General features: G+C 44.4%; 1 long non-coding RNA gene and 1 pseudogene across 1 annotated transcript; one reads left to right on the forward strand and one right to left on the reverse strand.

Annotated features, from left to right (window-relative positions):
- Positions 1 to 82: 82 nt before the first annotated feature.
- Positions 83 to 4,925, reverse strand: LOC123726160 (oocyte-specific histone RNA stem-loop-binding protein 2-like; annotated as a pseudogene).
- Positions 4,926 to 11,711: 6,786 nt separating this feature from the next.
- On the forward strand, positions 11,712 to 18,641 carry LOC106567428 (uncharacterized). The gene is made up of 3 exons (XR_014380111.1): positions 11,712 to 14,256; positions 15,583 to 15,728; positions 18,073 to 18,641. It is a non-coding gene; the product is annotated as an uncharacterized LOC106567428 (long non-coding RNA).
- Positions 18,642 to 22,813: the final 4,172 nt, after the last annotated feature.

Below are 22,813 nucleotides of genomic sequence, written 5' to 3' on the forward strand. Positions count from 1 at the left end.
TTCACGGACATTGCCCACATTTCAAATTAACATTGGATAAATCTCCTGAGAATTGTGTGCTGAAAAAGTCCAATCTTTATTAATTTCGGGCCATGAAGAAAACCTAAAACAAATGAATGTAATTGGGACAAGAAAATAAAGTAAAAAAAGTGAAGAATAATACTGGATCCAAATAAACATCTAGGTACACCATTAGTGAAGCAGATACTGCTTAAACGTGTGTTTGATACAAAACAATAATGTGTAAAATGTGTCCCAAAACTGACAAGTGTGTGGTCAGTATTTTACAGCAATCATATCTTTCAGTCAGCACCCAGTGCACCCCTGCAAGTCTATACCGCTGTGACTGACAGCCATGATCAGTATGGTTTCCACGGTAGCCAGTCTCTCTGCATGGGCACTTGTTGATCGTGATCAGTTTCCAGGAGAAATCTCAGCCACCCCAACACATTCTCTTCAGCTGTTAGGCAACTGCTAAAGGAGTACACCAAGCCTGGCTTGGAGGATGAGACCTGAGGACCAGACACATCCACCTAAAGAGGCAAACCACAGTGAATGGATGTCTCCAAACAAGACAATGTCTGCTAATATAGGAACAGTAACACTCAGACCTGGGATCCATGGGGAAGCATCCAGGGACTGTTGAATGACATTCCAGCAGGTTAGGGGAGAAGGGGGCTTTTGAATCTGAAGGTAGCCCTCTCCCTTTGGCCCCCTTTTTAACTCCACTGTCTTCATATAGCTTGCAATTCATCTGCTCAAGCAACCCCTGCCTGCATATCGTCAAGCAACAATGAGGTCAACTTAAGACAAGGAAATACCATTACAAATGTAAAATCACCAATACCTACAGTTGGTCAACAGGGTCCTGTCCTTCGGCTTCTCTCTGCGATTCAGATGGAGGGTCCCACCCATACAGAGCTCTCCGCCAAACACGAACCTGCATGTCCCAGGATCGGCGGCTGTATTTTCTATATTTGTTTGGAGTGGATGGGTGCAGCCCAGGGATTCTCAGACGCCTTGTATCAGAAAGAGGGAAGACAAGCAAAAATAAATATTCCACCCATTCATCACGGAGACTTAAAGGTAAAGCCATCATTTGTGTTTGGAAGTAGCAGTGCATTCGGAAAGTACTCAGACCCCTCGACTTTCAACATTTTGTTACAGCCTTATTCTAAAATGGATTAAAGAGTTTCCCCCCCCTCAATCTACACACAATACCCCATAATGACAAAGCAAAAACAGGTTTAGAAATCTGAGCAAAATATAACTTGAAATATTACATTTACATAAGTATTCAGACCCTTTACTCAGTATTTTGTTGAAGCACCTATGCAGTGACTACATCCTAGAGTACTCTTGGGTATGATGCTACAAGCTTGGCACATCTGTATTTGGGGAGTTTCTCCCATTTTTCTCTGCAGATCCTCTCAATCTCTGTCAGGTTGGATGGGGAGCATCGCTGCACAGCTATTTTCAGGTCTCTCAAGAAATGATCGATCGGGTTCAAGTCCGGGCTCTGGCTAGGCCACTCAAGGACAATGAGACTTGTCCTGAAGCCATTCCTGCATTGTCTTGACTGTATGCTTAGAGTTGTTGTCCTGTTGGAATGTCAACTTTGCCCCAGTCTGAGGTCCTGAGCAGGATATAGTCAAGGATCTCTGTAATTTGTGCCATTCGTCTTTGACTCGATCCTGACTAGTCTCCCAGTCCCTGCTGCTAAAAAACATCCCCACAGCATGATGCTGCAACCCCCATAGGGATGGTGCCAGGTTTCCTCCAGACGTGACATTTGGCATTCAGGCCAAATAGTTTAATCTTGGTATCATCAGACCAGAGAACCTTGTTTCTCATGGTCTGAGAGTCTTTAGGTGCTTTTTAGAAAACTCCAAGCGGGCCATCATGTGCCATCCATCTGGCCACTGTAAAATAAAGGCCTGATTGGTGGAGTGCTGCAGGAAGGTTATCCCATCTCCCCAGAGGAACTCTGGCTCTCTGTCAGAGTGACCATCGGATTCTTGGTCACCTCCCTGACCAAGGCCCTTCTCCCCCGATTGCTTAGTTTGGCCTGGCAGCCAGCACTAGGAAAAGTTCCAAACTTCTATTTAAGAATGATGAAGGCCACTGTTCTTGGGGACCGTCAATGCAACAGAAATTTGTTAGTACCCTTCCCCAGATCTGTGCCTCGACACAATCCTATCTCAGCGCTCTACAGACAATTCCTTCTACCTCATGGTTTGCTCTGACATGCACGGTCAACTGTGGGACCTTATATAGGCAGGGGTGTGCTTTTCCAAATCATGTCCAATCAATTAAATTTACCACAGGTCAACTCCAATCAAGTTGTAGAAATATCTCAATGATGATCAATGGAAACAGGATGCACCTGAGCTCAAATTCGAGTCTCATAACAAAGGGTCTGAATACTTATGTTTAACACATTTGTAAAAATGTCTAAAAACCTGTTTTTGCTTTGTCATTATTGGGTATTGTGTGTAGATGAGGGGGGAAAAAATAATTGAATAGACTTTAGAATAAGGCTGTAAGGTAACAAAATGTAAAAAAATAAATTAAAAAAAAGAAACCCAAGGAGTCTGAATACACTGTAGGTCTCATCCAATAAACAGTTCAATAAATGTATTTTTGTGGGCTCTTCACAGGCCATCAGTTACCTTTCAGAACCTAGTTACAATAAAAATGTATTGTAGAATCATCAGTTCTCATACTTGGGAACCTGCTCCAGGTAATTCTGGTAGCCAGACGTGTTCTTGCCGTACTGAATCTGTTTCTGCCGTCATTTCAGGACCGATTCATGCCTTCTGTGTGAGCTGGATCCAGGTTTCGTAGGGCCCACTGCATCCCTGCCTGGGACCTAGGAAAAACAAGCCTTCATGATTTCCCCCTTATAATATTGTGCATGGAAATAGAGAACATGCACTACATTTCAAAAGAGGAAGGGTAATGTAGAATGGTAAATGGTTCAATTCCACCAATTGAGGTACTGAGGCCCTTCAGATGAGTGTGCTTAATTGTGCTTTTTAAGTTAACAATGTTTTATTATCTACATTTTAGTCATTAAGCAGACGCGCTTTTCCAGAGCGACTTGCAGTAGTGAGCACATACATTTTTCATGCTGACCTGATACCATCCATGTCCTCTGTTCCAACAGCAACACTGGCAGTAGACATGCTTAGGATACATCGCTCAAGGATGGATGACCTGATGGGAAAAGCAACCAGAGACTCCGTGAACTTATCCAATAAGAACCTGATATTTTCATTTGCAAAACATTTTGCTACGTGTGCACTAAGTCCAAGGCAGGTGCTAGTCATGAACAGTACCTGCAAGGCTTTTGCATAGCAGGGGCAGGTCTCCTTTCACCATTCATGGGTGAGGTAGGCATGGCTGGGGCTGAATTGCTAAAAAATGGACAGTAAATGGTGATTAAAAAAATGTGATAAAGATAAAAGTAGAGAAATGGATATTTGACCGGCTGAACAAATATTTAATATTCGGCATAGGGGTCGAAATTAATTAAGGTTATGGTTAAAGGTAGACTCAGCAATATGACGTAGGTGCAAAAAGTAAACAGCATAGTGGGTCAATTTCCAAAACAACTAAGAGCGTTGAAGCGTGAGGCTAAACTCCCCCAGTGTTTTGTAACTACCACACTCAGAGTGAAGCAAACCCATGCACAGATACTGTGTGTCTTGCATCTCAATATCTCCGGTGCTGCTCATGGCAACTTCATTTAGCTGAGTCAACCTTTAACATTAGGTTAAGGAAAACAAAGGGTTAGGTATAGTTTCAGTAAGGTGAAGGTAAGGTTTAGGGAAAGGCATAAAAGTTAACATTGGTTAATGCACCGCTATTCATTTTCTGCCTGTGTAAAAGTAGACAGCAGTAAAAGTAGCCAGCTGCACGTGGGTCAGACAGCATTCCTATGTAGATTAAGACACTGCAGAGCCAATGTGAGATATGCCTCAGAAAATGTACCTCAATCCAGGGATGAGAAATGCTTTGTCAAAGATTTGTATAACTTACCTAAGATTGACCAGAGCCTGTCGTTTCCAATGGGAGCAAATTAATCAGTGGGCAGAACAAGCAAAGAGGTGGGCAGAGCCAAACTAGGTAGATCCTATTGGCGTGTTCTAGCATTTATTTGCATATTGCCATTAGGGAACTCCTGCTCCGAAGTGCATGTGTGCAATAACTCAATTCGCCCTTGCACTCCTAAACAACCATTTTTTATCAACTTCGGCAAACGTAAAACATTTTTTTTTTTAAAGGCTTTGTTACATCTTTGTTTCATTGATATGAACATTTGCAGAATGTTTGGCCAAAATCCATCTCACTCCATCTTCTCCCACCGGGCTTCCTCTCATCAGTGAGTTGAAATGCCAACCAGATGCTTCACATAATATACATCCAGTGAAATATCTGCCTCTTTGTTTATCTGTGGCGTTGTCCCATTATCAAATTGAAAACACATAGAAGATTGTATGACTGCTAATGTTAGCATTCTTTCAATCTTCTCTGTGTAACAGTTAGGCTAATAGGACGATTCAGAGTATAACACCTTTACATTCCTAAACTACACAGGAATGCTGTCAGACCCTAGTGCAGCTGTAAGCAAGCGAGTCAGATCTGCTGGCTAGTCTAAAAGTAATCCAGACATATGGACATCTTTTTTGACCTAAACCTGCTTCTCTGGATATGTTTTGATTTTTGGCTGTTGTGCTGAATCAACAAAGAAACTCTGGTATCTCAATTAGAGGGCTCTTCCTCCTCCTTACCTGACCAGACTGTCATACACAGCGCTACAGCCTGGAAGAAGCCAAGGTTCAGGGCTGCATGAATGAGTTGTTGCTCTGGACCTGAAGCCAGGGGGCAGCTCTGGGATGCCAGACCAAAGAGGCATTGACCAACCCCTAAAACAGCAGCACACAGGGAGCAAAATGTTACTATGTCAATATACAGCAGGAATGGGCAACTCCAGCCCTTATGGGCCTGATCGGTGTCACTTTTCCCTCAGCCCTATAGCTAAAACACTTGATTCAACTAATTGCGTTCTAAACCATAGACCATGGTAGACCTATGCAATTTGTCATAATCAATTATGTGATCATTTTGGTGGTAATTAGTGGCAGATTAAACAAAAACAATTTAATAGTGGTAGGCCACTTCATCGAGAGGGGACTTTTGGTCATGCACATAATGAAAATGGGCTAATCATCTTAAATGTCGAGTCAGTTTTAAACGACATGATAGAATGACAAAAAAAACATACAGACCTCGGCTCCATAAATGGACCTTGAAATGCAATTTCGACGGTGATGACATGTTGAGTTTGTCTGCAGCCACGCAGTAAATTCGTCATTGCTGAAAGGACAGGTTTTAAATTAACGCCAAGCGCCATCAGGGCGGGGCCGCAGGGGTGTGCACCAGCCCCATCTTGGGTGCGTTCAGTTCGAATGTTTGCTAAATTGCCTATGGTTTGGACTAGATTACACACAAATCAAGGTGCAATTATGGAGCCAAGCTCTGTATGTTTTTTTGGTCATTCTATCATGTGTAGTTTACTGTATATTGACTGAGTAACATGCTTGTCCCTGTTCGGTGCTATTTTAAGGGTTGGTCAATGGCTCTTTGGTTCAGCATCTCAGTATGGTTAAAGTAATTTCTTTAGTCTTACCTGATGTACAACAGATAACAATGTGATTGTTTATCTTAATGCAATACAATCAGTTGTTCCATCAAATTAAATGACTCAAGGCGAAAATTTAAATTAAGCAGTCAGATTTGGTTTTGAAAATGTATTATATGATAAATCTACTACTTGGTATGAACAGGGGGAATAGGCTATTTATTTTCCCAATAACAACAGGGAACTCGCCATTAAAACTACAATTTACGTCCCTACCCCATTGAAGTTTAAATGTGAAATGGTTAAGGTAGGGGTATAGGGTTTAGCGTGGGACGTTCCAAGGACTGGAAAAGCATGCCAAATCTTTTCAGTCTCCTGAGAGGAAATAGGTCTTGTCATGCCCTCCTCACGACTGGCTTGGTGTGCTTGGACCATGTTAGTTTGTTGGTGATGTGGACACCAAGAAATGTAAAGCTCTCAATCTGCTCCACTGCAGTCCCGTCGATGAGAATGGGGGCGTGCTCGGTCCTCTTTTTCATGTAGTCCACAACCATCTCCTTTGTCTTCATCACGTTGAGGGAGAGGTTGTTATCCTGGCACCACACGGCCAGGACTCTGACCTCCTCCCTATAGGCTGTCTCGTCGTTGTCGGTGATCAGGCCTACCACTGTTGTGTCATTGGCAAACTTAATGATGGTGTTGGAGTCGTGCCTGGCCGTGCAGTCATGAGTGAACAGGGAGTACAGGAGGGGACTGAGCATGCACCCGTGAGGGGCCCTGTGTTGAGGATCAGCGTGGCGGATGTGTTGTTACCTACCCTTACCACCTGGGGGCGGACCATCAGAAAGTCCAGGATCCAGTTGCAGAGGGAGGTGTTTAGTCCCAGGGTCCTTAGCTAATTGATGAGATTTGAGGGCACTATGGTGTTGAACGCTGAGCTGTAGTCAATGAATAGCATTCTCACATAGGTGTTCCTTTTGTCCAGGTGGGAAAGGCTAGTGTGGAGTGCAATAGGGACTGCATCATCTGTGGATCTGTTGGTGCGGTATGCAAATTGGAGTGGGTCTAGAGTTTCTGGGATAATGGTGTTGATGTGAGCCATGACCAGCCTTTCAAAGCACTTCATGGCTACAGACATGAGTGCTACGGGTTGGTAGTCATTTAGGCAGGTTACCTTAGTATTCTTGGCCACAAGAATGGTGGTCTGCTTAAAATGTGTTGCTATTACAGACTCAGACAGGGAGAGGTTGAAAATGTCAGTGAAGAGACTTCCAGTTGGTCAGCGCATGCTCTCAATACACGTCCTGGTAATCTGTCTGGCCCTTCGGCCTTGTGAATGTTGACCTTTTGAAAGGTCTTACTCACATCGGCTGCGGAGAGTGTGATAACACAGTCTTCCGGAACAGCTGGTGTTCTCATGCATGTTTCAGTTTTATTTGTCTTGAAGCGAGCATAGAAGTAGTTTAGCTCGTCTGGTAGGCTCGTGTCATTGGGCAGCTCTCGGCTGTGCTTCCCTTTGTAGTCTGTAATGGTTTGCAAGCCCTGCCACATCCGACGAGCGTCAGAGCCGGTGTAGTACGATTCGATCCTAGTCCTGTATTGACGCTTTGCCTGTTTGATGGTTCATAGGAGGGCATAGCGGAATTTCTTATAAGCTTCCGGGTTAGAGTCCCAATCCTTGAAAACGGCAGCTCTAGCCTTTAGCTCAGTGCGGATGTTGCCTGTAATCCATGGCTTCTGGTTGGTATGTACGAACAGTCACTGTGGAATACAACGTCATCGATGCACTTATTGATGAAGCCAATGCCTGATTTGGTGTAGTCCTCAATGCCATCGGAGGAATCTCGGAACATATTCCAGTCTGTGCTAGCAAAACAGTCCTGTAGTTTAGCATCTGCTTCATCTGACCACTTTTTTATTGATCTATTCACTGGTGCTTCCTTCTTTCATTTTTGCTTGTAAGCAGGAATCAGGAGGATATAATTATGGTCAGATTTGCCAAATGGAGGGCGAGGGAGAGCTTTGTATGCGTCTCTGTGAGTTTTTTTCCTTCTGGTTGCACATTTAACATGCTGATAGAAATTTGATAAAACTGATTTAAGTTTCCCTGCATTAAAGTCCCCGGCCACTAGGAGCACCACCTCTGGGTGAGCGTTTTCTTGTTTGCTTATGGCTGAATACAGCTCCTTCAATGCTATCTTAGTGCCAGCCTCAGTCTGTGGTGGTATTTAAACAGTTTCAAAAAATACAGATAAACTCTCTAGGTAGATAGTGTGGTCTACAGTTTATCATGAGATACTCTTTTGAATGTGGGATTATCCAGTGTTGATGAGTGTGGAGGATATGGCAGTAACAAGAAGAGGAGGCAGAGATAATGGCAAAAGCATTTGTCCAAGTGCGTAGCTTGGCTAATCTGCTAGAGGATTGGCAGAGGGGGAGAGAGAGAATGAAAGGGGAGCAACCTGATGTGCTGGACAGGAAATAATGCGTTGAGTGCACCTTTTACTAGGTGAACTGGAGGTGAAGAGGGCAATAGGCAAGGTTGGTTTAACCTCACCTGGGAAGGATGAGGGTGGGGAAATCTCTATCAGACAGCTAATTGGTGGATAACGGTACAACGCAGGGGCGTGTGATTAGTCCTCTTTTGTTCTTAATCATGATCAATGATGTGTTCTCTCAGCTGGACATTGGGCGGTGTTTATTTGCAGATGATGGGGCCTTGTGGAATAGGGAAAGAAATGTACCATACATAGTCAGGAAGGTACAGGAAGCAATTGATGAGGTGGAGTGGTTGTCATTAAAGTGGGAAGTCAGGTTCTCTGTAGCGAAAACTCTGTGTTCTTTAACAGGAGGATTGGAAGGTAGGAGATGCGATAAGCCTGCGGTTGTATCAATTTAAATCAAATGTTATTGGTCACATACACATGGTTAGCAGATGTTATTGCGAGTGTAGCGGAATGCTTATGCTTATAGTTCCGACAATGCAGCAATATCTAACATGTAATCTAACAATTCCACAACAACTACCTAATACACACAAATCTAAGTAAAGGAATGGAATAAGAATATATACATTTAAATATATGGATGAGCAATGACAGAGCAGCATAGGCAAGATGCAGTAGATTGTATAAAATACAGTATATACATATGAGATGAGTAATGCAAGATATGTAAACATTATTAAGTGGCATTATTAAAGTGACTAGTGATCCATTTATTAAAGTGGCCAATGATTTCAAGTCTTTATGTAGGCAGCAGCCTCTCTGTGTTAGTGATGGCTGTTTTTCAGTCTCTCGGTCCCAGCTTTGATGCACCTGTACTGACCTCACCTTCTGGATGGTAGCTGGGTGAATAGGCAGTGGCTCGGGTGGTTGTTGTCCTTGATTATATTTTTGGCCTTCTTGTGACATCGGGTGCTGTAGGTGTCCTGGAATTTGGGTAGTTTTCCCCCAGTGATGAGCTATGCAGACCGCACTACCCTCTGGAGAGCCTTGCGTTTGTAGGCGGTGCAGTTGCCATACCAGGCGGTGATAAAGCCCGACAAGATGCTCTCAATTGTGCATTTGTAAAAGTTTGTGAGGATTTTAGGTGACAAGCCAAATTTCTTCAGCCTCCTGAAGTTGAAGAGGCTCTGTTGCACCTTCTTCATCACACTATCTGTGTGGGTGGACCATTTCAGTTTGTTTGTGATGTGTACCCAGAGGATCTTAACTTTCCACATTCTCCACTGCTGTCCCGTCGATGTGGATAGGGGAGTGCACCCTCTGCTGTTTCCTGAAGTCCACGATCATCTCCTTTCCTTTGTTGACATTGAGTGAGAGGTTGTTTTGCTGACACCAAACTCCGAGTGCCCTCACCTCCTCCCTGTAGGCTGTCTCGTCGTTGTTGGTATTCAAGCCTACTACTGTTGTGTCATCTGCAAATTTGATGATTGAGTTGGAGGCGTGCATGGCCACACAGTCATGGGTGAACAGGGAGTACAGGAGGAGGCTGAGCACGCACCCTTGTGGGATCCCAGTGTTGAGGATCAGTGAAGTGGAGATGTTGTTTCCTACCTTCACCACCTGGGGGTGGCCCGTCAGGAAGTCCAGGACCCAATTGCACAGGGCGGGGTTGAGAGCCAGGGCCTCTAGCTTAATGATGAGCTTGGAGGGTACTATGGTATTGAATGCTGAGCTATAGTCAATGAACAGCATTCTAACATAGGTATTCCTCTTGTCTAGATGGGATAGGGCAGTGTGCAGTCTTATGACGATTGCATCATCTGTGGACCTATTGGGGCGGTAAGCAAATTGAAGTGGGTCTAGTGTGACAGGTAAGGTGGAGGTGATATGATCCTTGACTAGCCTCTCAAAGCACTTCATGATGACAGAAGTAAGTGCTACGGGGCGATAGTCGTTTAGTTCAGCTACCATTGCCTTCTTGGGTACAGAAACAATGGTGGCCATCTTGAAGCATGTGGGGACAGTAGACTGGAATAGGGAGAGTTTGAATATGTCCGTAAACACCCCAGCCAGCTGATCTGCGTATGCTCTGAGGACGTGGCTAGGGATGCCGTCTGGGCCGGCAACCTTGCGAGGGTTAACACGTTTAAATGTCTTACTCACGTCAGCTACAGAGAAGGAGAGCCTACAGTCCTTGGTAGCGGCCACATCGGTGGCACTGTATTATCCTCAAAGCGGGTGAAGAAGGTGTTTAGTTTGTCTGGAAGCAAGACGTCGGTGTCCATAACGTGGCTGGTTTTCTTTTTGTAGTCCGTGATTGTCTGTAGACTCTGCCACATACATCTCGTGTCTGAGCCGTTGAATTGCGACTCCACTTTGTCTCTATACTGACATTTTGCTTGTTTGATTGCCTTGTGGAGGGAATAACTACACTGTTTGTATTCGGCCATAATCTCAGTCACTTTTCCATGGTTAAATGCGGTGGTTCGCGCTTTCAGTTTTGCGCGAATGCCGCCATCTATCCATAGTTTCTTGTTAGGGTAGGTTTTAATAGTCACAGTGGGTACAACATCTCCTATCCACTTCCTTATAAACTCACTCACCGAATCAGCGAATACGTCGATATTATTCTCTGAGGCTACCCAGAACATGTCCCAGTCCGCGTGATCAAAACAATCTTGAATCATGCATTCAGATTGGTCAGACCAGTGTTGAATAGTTATTAACACGGGTACATCCAGTTTGAGTTTCTGCCTATCGGAAGGGAGGAGCAAAATTGAGTCATGGTCAGATTTGCCAAAAGGGGCCTTGTATGCATCGCGGAAGTTAGAGTAGCAGTGATCCAGAGATTTTCCAGCACGAGTACTACAGTCAATATGCTGATAGAATTCAGGTAGCCTTGTTCTCAAATTTGCTTTGCTAAAATCCCCAGCTACAATAAATGCAGCCTCAGGATATATGGTTTCCAGTTTTCATAAAGTCCAGTGAAGTTGCTTGAGTGCCATCGTGGTATCAGCTTCAGGGGGCATATACACGGCTGTGACAATAACCCAGGGGAATTATCTTGGGAGAATATACGGTCAGCATTTGATTGTGAGAAATTCTAGGTCAGGTGAACAAAAGGACTTGAGTTCCTGTATGTTGTTACAATTACACCACGAGTCATTAATCATGAAACATACACACCCCCCCCCCCCCCTCTTCCCGAAGAGATGTTTATTCCTGTCGGCGCGACGTACAAAGAATCCAGATGGCTGTATCGACTCCGACAGCATATCCCGAGAGAGCCATGTTTCCGTGAAACAGAGTATGTTACAATCCCTGATGTCTCTCTGGAAAGCAACACTTGCACTAATTTCATCTACCTTGTTATCTAGAGACTGGACATTAGTGAGTAATATACTCGGAAGCGGTGGGTGGTGTGCGCGCCTCCGAAGTCTGACCAGAAGACCGCTCCGTCTACCTCTTCTTTGGCAGCGTTGTTTTGGCTCAGCCTCTGGAATCAGCTCAAATGCCCTGTGAAGTTCGGACAAAGGATCAGCTTCGGGAATGTCGTATTCCGAGTCCTAATGCTGGTAAGTTGACGTCGCTCTGATATCTAATAGTTATTCCAGGCTGTATGTAATAACACTTAAGATCTGTGCTAACAATGTAAGAAATAATACATAATGCAAAGTTTCCTAAGGACTAGAAGCGTGGCAGCCCTCTCTGTCGACGCCATCCTGAGTATGGGAGACATTGGGGTGGTGGGGTTCTTCAAGTTCCTTGGGGTGTACATTGATACTAAGCTGGCCTCGGCAGAAAACATGGAGTGACTGATGGGAAAATGGGAAAAAGTTATAAATGTGATGCGCTGTTTGACAGGGAGTACGGGGCTGTGCGTTCCTCACTGAGGACCATGTACAGTTGAAGTCGGAAGTTTACATATACCTTAGCCAAATACATTTAAACTCAGTTTTTCACAATTCCTGACATTTAATCCTAGTAAAAAAACTCCCTGTTTTAGGTCAGTTAGGATCACCACTTTATTTTAAGAATGTGAAATGTCAGAATAATAGTAGAGAGAATGATTTATTTCAGCTTTTATTTATTTCATCACATTCCCAGTGGATCAGAAGTTTACATACACTCAATTAGTATTTGGTAGCATTGCCTTTAAATTGTTTACGTTAGGTCAAATGTTTCGGGTAGCCTTCCATAAGCTTCCCACAATAAGTTGGGTGAATTTTGGCCCATTCCTCCTGACAGAGCTGATGTAACGGAGTCAGGTTGTAGGCCTCCTTGCTCGCACATCCTTTTTCAGTTCTGCCCACAAATTCTGTATAGGATTGAGGTCATGGCTTGAGGTCATGGCCACTCCAGTACCTTGACTTTGTTGTCCTTAAGCCATTTTGCCACAACTTTGGAAGTATGCTTGAGGTCATTGTTCATTTGGAAGACCCATTTGCGACCAAGCTTTAACTTCCTGACTGATATCTTGAGATGTTGCTTCAATATATCCGCATAATTTTCCTGCCTCATGATGCCATCTATTTTGTGACGTTTACCAGTCCCTCCTGCAGCAAAGCAACCCCACAACATGATGCTGCTACCCCCGTGCTTCATGATTGGGATGGTGTTCTTCGGCTTGCATGCCTCCCCTTTTTCCTCCAAACATAACAATGGTCATTATGGCCAAACAGTTCTATTTTTGTTTCACCAGACCAGAGGACATTTCTCCAAAAAGTATGATCTTTGTCCCCACGTGCAGTTGCAAACCGTAGTCTGTTTTTTTATGGCGGTTTTGGAGAAGTGGCTTCTTCCTTGCCGAGCGGCCTTTCAGGTTATGTCGATATTAGACTCGTTTTACTGTGGATATAGATACTTTTGTACCTGTTTCCTCCAGCATCTTCACAAGGTCCTTTGCTGTTGTTCTGGGATTGATTTGCACTTTTCGCACCAAAGTACGTTCATCTCTAGGAGACGGTTTGACGTCTGCATGGTCCCATGGTGTTTATACTTGCGTACTATTGTTTGTACAGATGAACGTGGTACCTTAAGGCGTTTGGAAATTGCTCCCAAGGACGAACCAGATTTTTTTTCTTCTGAGGTCTTGGCTGATTTCTTTTGATTTGCCAATGATGTCAAGCAAAGAGGCACTGAGTTTGAAGGTAGGCCTAAAAATGCATCCACAGGTACACCTCCAATTATGTAAATTAGCCTATCTGAAGCTTCTAAAGCCATAACATCATTCTCTGGAATGTTCCAAGCTGTTTGAAGGCACAGTCAACTTAGTGTATGTAAACTTCTGACCCACTGGAATTGTGATACAGTGAATTATAAATGAAATAATCTGTCTGTAAACAATTGTTGGAAAAATGACTTGTGTCATGCACAAAGTAGATGTCTTAACCGACTTGCCAAAACTATAGTTTGTTTACAAGAAATTTGTGGAGTGGTTGAAAAACGAGTTTTAATGACTCCAACCTAAGTGTATGTAAACTTCCGACTTCAACTGTATGTTGCTTTGATCCTATCTGTAATAGACTATGGAACTATAGCGTATGGTTTGGCAGCCAGGACATCACTGGAAAGGGTTGATGTCATGATGCCTTCCCTGTAGCTCAGTCGGTAGAGCATGGTGTTTGCAACGCATGGTGTTTGCAACGCCAGGGTTGTGGGTTATTCCCACGGGGGGCCAGTACGGGGGGGAAAAAAAGTATGAAATGAACTGAAATGTATGCATTCACTACTGTAAGTCGCTCTGGATAAGAGCGTCTGCTAAATGACTAAAATGTAAATGTAAAAATGTCAGACAGGAGCAAGAACTGTAGTGGGGCCTTTCTGACCTATCCCGTGTTAGCTCTACAGCTGGAGATGGGGGAAGATGCCAGTACATATTACAAGACAACAGCTGACAACTGCTGGCAGTTAACTATTGGGTTAACTTACAGGGGCATGGCATGTCTCACCCCATGAAAGGGGTGTTTGTTACAGGCATGTTGGGAACATGAACGTGGTCAGAATACAAGCTTTGGATGGGTGCGTAATACCGAGGTGAGGCAGATGGGACTGTATGACAGGGAGTGTAACCCCACGTTACCTATCCCTGTGAGTCCACCATGGCTACTCCCTACTCCAGTAGTTGATCTACAAATGTTGGAGAGATTAAGGAAAGACGAGGTGAGGGTTGATCTATTCAAGTTATTTAAAAGATGGCTGTATACTGTATATCAGGATTTTATGCCGATATATACAGATTAATCGAAAGAACCAAGGGCACGTTGGACTGGGTTAGCCTTTGTTGTACAGGAAAGTGGGGTGGCATTACAGATCACTTCGCTGTTTACACAGCAGAGTCGATAGCTGTACTGTTGGCATTGCAGTGGGTGGAGGAAGTCAAGCCAAGCAGTGTAGGTATAGGGGATGCAGGTGGCCTAGTGGTTTGAGCGTTGGGCCAGTAACTGAAAGGTTGCTGCATCGAATCCCTGAGCTGACAAGGTAAAAATCTGTCGTTCTGCCCCTGAACAAGGCAATTAACCCACTGTTCCCCAGTAGGCTGTCATTGTAAATAAGAATTTGTTCTTAACTGACTTGCCTAGCTAAATAAAGGTTAAATACATTTTTTTTTAAACCTGTTATATATCAGACCTGTTATATGAGATACTCCTCACCCATGGCTGGCTATGACAGATGGGTATACAGGCTAGATTTTCTTGAGTCCAAGCTCATGTGGGGGTGGAGGGAAATGAGGCAGCTGTTCTGGCAATGCAGTCCCTTAACGGTGGGGAGGTGGACATTGAGGTGCCCATGAGTAAGGCAAAGGCTAAGAGCCTCATATGGACAGTGGTGATGCAGGCATAATAAGGGTAGGCATCTCTACCAAATACAAAGGAAAGTTGGAGAGGGGAGGATGGCAGGAAGGGACAGGAAAGTGGAGCCCATTTTCTCTAGGACACAGCCGGCTGAACACCTCAAAGTGTGGTTATTGCCAGGAATTTCAAACTTTTGTGTTAATACAGCGTGGACAATATGAGAGGGAGGGAGAGAGAGAGAGAGAGAGAGAGGTGGTATGAGAGAAGGGGATAGAGGAATTGAGTATAAAAGTTTATTAAGAAGAACATCATTAGTTATACAGTAGTTTCCAACCGTTTTTATTTTTTAAGACGAATGGGGCTGGCAGGTATGATTTAGGTGGCGGTAATGCACCTTAACATTGGATGCCAACCGCTGATAAACCCCACAGAATAAGGCTTTTCTGCTTATATATAAGGTTTTAGGGTGAAATAAATGCAATGTAAACAAATTTGTGCTCAACATTTGAGAGAAATAAGCTTTTTGTGCGTATGGAACATTTCACGGGGTATTTTATTTCAGCTCATGAAACATGGGACCAACACTTTACATGTTGGGTTTATATTTTTATTTAGTGCACATTAGAAGGGCTGAGTAGATGGCTAATTTGGTAATAATTTGTATTCTCTCCTCTCATCTTCTTACTCCTCACAGACTGGAGGAATCTGGGAATGTCCATGCGCATAGAGCGCTCCTCATTGGACCGGGTGAAGAAACTATTTGAAGCTAACAATAAGAAGATTGAGGAGAAGCAGAAGGAGAATGATTTTGAAGAGTGCATGAAAGAGCTTTGAGAAGAGGTCAGTGATGGGGCTAGAATAAGCTTACTCTGTGTCAGTCCAAATGGATGTAATGTCTATTAGTTCAGGTCAGGGAATAAATGTAATTGCTGGTATGTCTAACATGCTGACTTAACCTGCTGGGTTGCATGTGCCAGCATTGCAAATGAAATGTGCATACATGTTATTCAATCATTTAATCCAAACTGCTTGCATGCGACAAAGGGCGTCTGCATTGACAGGCCCTAAAATAGAACTTGGTTCTATGTATTTTAGATGCCTAAAGTGCTGCAAGTCCCGCCTCTCCCATCTGCTCCTTGGTTTGTAAGATCCTACATAGGTGATTGAAAGATGAACGAGGTGCACACTCCAGTCCAATTGGTCAAAGATTTCTATAACTAACCAAAGATAGAGCACAACCTGTCGTTTCTAATGGGAGTAAATGAATCATAGTGGCAGAACAAGCAAGGAGATGGGCAGAGCCAAGCTAGAGCTAGCGAGATCCTGTTGGTGCATTCTAGCATGTATTTGCATATTCCCATTAGGGAACGCCTTTTCTGTGAAGTGCTCATGTGCATTAACTTAATTTGCCCTGGCACTCCTTCTAAACAACACCATTATTAAAACTTTGGTAAAGGGGAAATTCCACAAAACTTAGTCCACTGTTTGTAACAGATTCTAGTTTTGGAAACAGACAACTGTATTGAGATGAAAATGTTGAATCGATGAGAAAATTATCAGAACATCGGCCAAAATCCATCTCGCTCCATCTTCTCCTACCTCCGGCCACTGGGCTTCCTTTCATCGACCATATTTGGTTGTGTGTAGGAATGCCAACCGGATGCTTCCGGCTCATTGTTCTATTTGGGTCGTCACTATTTACGACATCCACACAGTCATAAACCCCATTTATTTCTGCAATTTCTCTTCTTGAAATGTTATTTTAAACCTGTGAGATTGTGGCGATAATGCACCTTAAAGTTGGTTGCCAACCGCCATATAAAATCCACAGAAGAAGAAGAAGGACGAGGAACGAGGAGAGATTAATCAAAGAAAACGAAAAACGAACTAGGTTTCCCCTTTTATCTGTGGATTAATTGTCGGAGTAGATAACACATGATTTTGTATGACTCAAAATGGGTCAAAATTCTACAAAGATCCAGCAAAAAAAATTACCATATGCATTTCAGGTGAAATGCTGATCTTCAACAAGGAGGGCCCTCAGGGGCGTGTGTACAGTCCCCTCCTGTACTCCCTGTTCACCCATGACTGCATGGCCAGGCACGACTCCAACACCATCATTAAGTTTGCCAATGACACAACAGTGGTAGGCCTGATCACTGACAATGATGAGACCTGGCAGTGGAGGAGGTCAGAGACCTGGCAGTGTGGTGCCAGGACAACAACCTCTCCCTCAATGTGATCAAGACAAAGGAGATGATCATGGACTACAGGAAAAGGAGCTCGCCCCCATTCTCATCAACGGGGCTGTAGTGGAGCAGGTTGAGAGCTTCAAGTTCATGGTCCAAACACACCAAGACATTCATGAAGAGGGAACGACAATGTCTATTCCCCATCAGGAGACTGAAAACATTTGGCATGGGTCCTCAGATCCTCAAAAAGTTATACAGCTGCACCATCGAGAGAATCCTGACTGGTTGCATCACCGCCTGGTATGGCAACTGCTCGGCCTCCGCCTGCAAGGCACCACAGAGGATAGTGCGTACGGCCCAGTACATCACTGGGGCCAAGCTTCCTGCCATCCAGGACCTTTATACCAGGCGGTGTCAGAGGAAGGCCCTAAGAATTGTCAAAGACTCCACCTGCCTTGTCATAGACTGTTCTCTCTGCTACCGCATGGTACCGGAGCGCCAAGTCTAGGTCCAAATGGCTTCTTAACACCTTCTACCCCCAAGCCATAGGACTCCTGAACAGCTAATCAAATGTCTACCCGGACTATTTCCATTGACCCCCCCCCCTCCCATTTTTACGCTGCTGCTACTCTCTGTTCATTATCACTTTACCTCTACCTACATGTACATATTACCTCAATTACCTCAACTAACCTGTGCCCCCACACAGTGACTCTGTACCGGTACCGCCTGTATATCGTCTCGTTACTGTTATTTTATTGTTGCTCTTTAATTATTTGTTATTTTTAAATTTTCTTCTTTTTATTTTCAGATTTTATTTATTTTTTACTTCCGTTTATTTGAGTAAATACTTTAACACTTATTTTTCTTAAATCTGCATTGTTGGTTAAGGGCTTGTAAGCAAGCATTTTGCTAAGGTCTACACCTGTTGTATTCGGCGCATGTGACAAATACAATTTGATTTGATGTATCCCTGCTACTTCTTTTCCCAGGAGGAGAAAGCAAAAGCTTACAAAAAGGAGAAGCAGAAAGAAAAGATTCTTAAAGCAGAGGAGGATCTCTTCGAGGAGAATGATGAAATCGCTGACATGATAGGATTCTCAGGGTTTGGTTCCTCAAACAAAGACAAAATTACCTAAAGAAATGTATTTGACCACAAAGAAAACTTTGCTGTCTGTAGTATTCTATTAGTGTCACTATACTCCCTCTCCGGCCTCTAGGTCATCAGGCTGCTGATTATCCTGCACACCTGTCACCATCGTATCGCGCACCTGGGCCGCATGACAAAAAAATAAAAAAAAATAAAAAATAAAAAAATGCATGTAATTAAATGAAATGTATGCAATCACTACTGTAAGTCGCTCTGGATAAGAGCGTCTGCTAAATGACTAAAATGTAAATGTAAATGACACTCACCTGGACTCCATCACCTCCTTGATTAACTTCCCTATATGTGTCACTCCCCTTGGTTATTTCCTCAGGTGTTATTGACTCTGTTTTCATGTCGGTGCATTGTTTGTGTTTTGTGTTCCTTTATTGATTAAAACACTCACTCCTTGAACTTGCTTCCCGACTCTCAGCGCACTTGTTATAATTAGACTGAGGGTGTTCTATTTTATTCCTCACCTGGCTATTTACTCAATGAGCACCCATGATCAGAGAATAAACCAGCAAGCAAAAAGCCCCAGGCCCCTTAAATGAAGTATCCTTATATAAAAAGGAAGTGAGACACGTGATTCATGTCGGTTTTGGGGACGGGAGATAGTTTTTCTACTAGGAGGTCATCCACCTTCACAGCACAGAGGAACGGCAAAAGCCGAGAAAGAGGAGTGAACCAGTGGCCCCACACATGACTGCCACACCAGGCATGTACTGGAGATTTCTGCACACACTGCCACCTGTAAACACCACGGAAGGACAGGACTCTGAAGTCAGCGTAAAAATAAATGCTTAGTTATTGATAATGCACTGGTCATTGTAAGACCCGTTGATAATGTGCTATCACAACAGACAGACAGACAACTTCAAGCCCCAAAGTGTGTTACCATGGCAGCAAGGGCCCAAGAGAACATGCTGATGAGATCATAGTAGTATTTGTCAATGCGTTGGATCAATAGTCTGTAGAGTCCTCCGCTTGAAGCAGCATGCAGCAGGTTTATAGTGCCCAGCCCCAGCAGCTGGCTCTCATCTGTATCCAACACACAGGGGTGCCCATCACCACGCCCAAGAAGCCCAGTATTTGAAGGCATCCTCCCAGCACCATCTATGAACAGTCATACCCAAGGGAGACATAAGGGCCTTTTATCAAATAGATTTGCTCACCTCCTGCATCCTCTCTCCACCGTCCTCTCTTTCCTCCTATTGAAAAAGGTAAAAGTTAACTGAGGAGAGTCGGCGAGGAAAGTGACCGTGGATGGAAATGCGCTTGCTTGAAATGAGACGGCCCTTGTCCAAATAAATGTGTAAAGTGCCCACATGAAAAAATAATATAGTATACCATGGTATAAATACTATAGTTTTCAATGTAGTTATTTTGTGAACTATTTACATGTAAAAATATAAATACTGTAGTAGTAGTATATAACATAGTAATTAATGTAGTGTTTTTGTTGATTGTAGTATACTGTAAGTATTCACATCCCTTGACTTTTTCCACATTTTGTTGTGTTACAGCCAGATTTTTAAATGGATTAAATATAGATTTGTTTGGTCACTGACCTACACAAAATACCCCATAATGTCAAAGTGGAATGATGTTTTTAGAAAGTTTTACAAATTAATACATTTAAAAAAGCTGAAATGTCTTTAGTCAATAAGTATTCCACGCCTTAGTTATGACAAGCCTAAATAAGTTCTGGAGTAAACACTTAACAAGTCATATAATAAGTTGCATGGACTCACTCTGTGTGCAATAATAGTGTTTAACATGATTTTTGAATGACTACCTCATCTCTGTACCCCAGACATACAATTATCTGTAAGGTTCCTCACTCGAGCAGTGAATTTCAAATACATATTCAACCACAAAGATCATCGAGATTTTAAAATGCCTCACAAAGAAGGGAACCTATTGGTACATGGGTTGAAGTAAAAAAAAAAGCAGACATTGAATATCCCTTTAAGCATGGTGAAGTTATTACACTTCGGATGGTGTATCAACACACCCAGTGTCACAAACCTCTTCGTCAGAAGATATGTTGAAATCGCTGTCGGAAAAAGTGGACCAATATGCAGCGGATTGCGTGCTCATCATCATTTAATTTAAATGTGAACAAGAGGAAAAACAATAAACAAAACTCACGACAGGAACAGTGTAGCAGGCTAAACAAAAGCAGTGCTAACATACAACTACCCACCATACAAAACAAACATACCTCTGCCACGCCCTGACCAAATAATACAAATAATCCTCTATACTGGACAGGACGTGACAGTACCCCCCCCCCCCCCCCCCCCCCCCCCCCCCAAAGGTGCAAACCCCGGATGCACCTTACACATAACCCAGTAAATACCCCAAAACAAACAGAAAAATCCCCCTTAACTAAAGGGAGAGAAGGGAGGGTGGCTGCCGTCAACGACGGCACCTGTGCTACACCCCCCCCCCCCTCCCCAACCCACCTGAGCTCCGGCTCAGGCCTACTGCCCTCCAGACTGCAGACAGACTTGCTCCGTTTCGGGCCGTAGGCAGACTCCCCTTGTTCCGGATCGTAGGCAGACCTCTTCCGTTCCACACTGAAGGCAGACTCATTCCATACACAGTTAATCCTTTTTATTTTCGGATCGTAGGTAGACTCACCCGGTTCTGGGTCACAGGCAGATTCCCTTAGTCCCGGGTCGCAGGCCGACCCCCTCGGTTCCGGGTCGCAGGCAGACCCCCTCGGTTCTGGGTCACAGGTAGGCTCTCTCGGTTCCGGGTCGCAGGCAGACTCCCTCGGTTCCGGGTCGCAGGCAGACACCCTCGGTTCCGGGTCACAGGCAGACTCCCTCGGTTCGGGGTCGCAGGCAGTCTCCCTCGGTTCCGGGTCGCAGGCAGTCTCTCTTGGTTCCGGACTAGACACTGTTGCCAGATACTCTAGACTGCACACTGGTGCCGGGAACTCTGGACTGCACACTGGTGCCAGATACTCTGGACTGCACACGGGTGCCGGATACTCTGGACTGCACACTGGTGCCGGATACTCTGGACTGCACGCTGGTGCCGGGCTCTTGAGGCTGGGCTGACGCACTGGAAGCCTGATGCGTGGTACTGGTACTGGACGTGCCAGCCTGGAGACACGCACCCCAGGGCTAGTGCGAGGAGTGGGAACAGGCTGAACAGGACTAGGCTGACTACTGAGAAGCTTGGTCCAGGTTGCTGGTACTGGTCGTGCCAGACTGGAGGTATTCACTTCCGGGATAGCACGAGAGGCAGGAACCGGAAAGACTGGGCCATGGAGGCGCACAGGTGGCCTAGACCTCACCGCCTGCACAACCCGTCCTAGCTGGATGGAACTAGCAGCCCTGTACAAGCGGGGTGCTGGTATAGGGCGAACTGGGCTATGCAGGGGCCTGATGGTTGCCGTACGTAGAGCAGGCGTAGGGTAGCCTGGTCCTAGGAGGTGTACCGGCGACCAGACGCGCTGCGCAGGCACCCTCCTACCAGGCTGGATGCCCACTCTAGCACGGCATCTGCGAGGGGCTGGAATGGCGCGCACCGGACTGTGCGTGCATATGGGCGAGATAGTGCACACCTCAGCGAAACACGGCGCTCTCCCCCTCATACGCTCCTCCATACTCTCACGGGTAGCTGGCTTATGGCTCTTCCTAGGCCAAGCCAAACTACCCCTATGCCCCCCCCAAAAAAAATTATTGGGGGTGCCTCTCCGGCTTCCTCGCCAGCGCGTTCATGGCTTCATAACGCCGCCTCTCAGCCTTCGCTTCCTCGATCTCCTCCCGTGGGCGACGGTATTTCTGTAATTGCTGCCAAAGGGGCTTCAACAAAGTACTGCGTAAAGGGTCTGAATACTTATGTAAATGGAATTTTTCTGTATTTTATTTTTAATAAATGTGAGAAAATAATCGAAACCTGTTTTTGCTTTGTCATTATGTGGTATTGTGTGTTGATTGATTTGTAGATTGATGAGAGGAAAACTATTTAAAACACTTTAGGATAAGGCTGTCAAGGGGGTCTGAATACTTTCCGATGGCCTTTGAAATTGGGACTCCAGCATCAAGTCCGTGATCCTATAGCCCGCAGTGAGATGGCTGCAGCTGCATAACCCAGTAAGATCACACTGATATAGTCTGCATAGTCCTGGACAGAAATATAGGTCAATAAGAGTTACTCTCTCTGCTTATAATACATACCTAAATCCTGAATTTGAGTATGGTATGTGACTGGTTCACACCTGTGATGGGTAGGAGGCAGAGGTTTGACTGACGATGCCTTGCTGGTCCCAGACCCAGTGACAAGCCAGAGGGTAGATTAGTTCTGAGAAAACAAGAACACTCTCAACACAAGCCATATAACAAACCTCACCTCAAAAGTATTGAGTGGAGAGAAAGTGGCCCAAAAAACATGGTTTTAGAATCAGTGAGTGAGAATACCTGAGAAAACATATGCAGGTTTGAGTAGGATACTTTCGAAATGTAATTGGTTACAGTTACTAGTTACCTTGTAATCAATAATGTAATTTCTGGATTACTTTCAGTTGTTTTTTGATTACTTTCCCCTTCTGCGTTAGGAGAAGACAA

The sequence above is a fragment of the Salmo salar genome, chromosome 13 (genome assembly GCF_965601325.2).
Source record: "Salmo salar chromosome 13, fSalSal1, whole genome shotgun sequence".
In the NCBI taxonomy this organism is placed as follows: domain Eukaryota; kingdom Metazoa; phylum Chordata; class Actinopteri; order Salmoniformes; family Salmonidae; genus Salmo; species Salmo salar.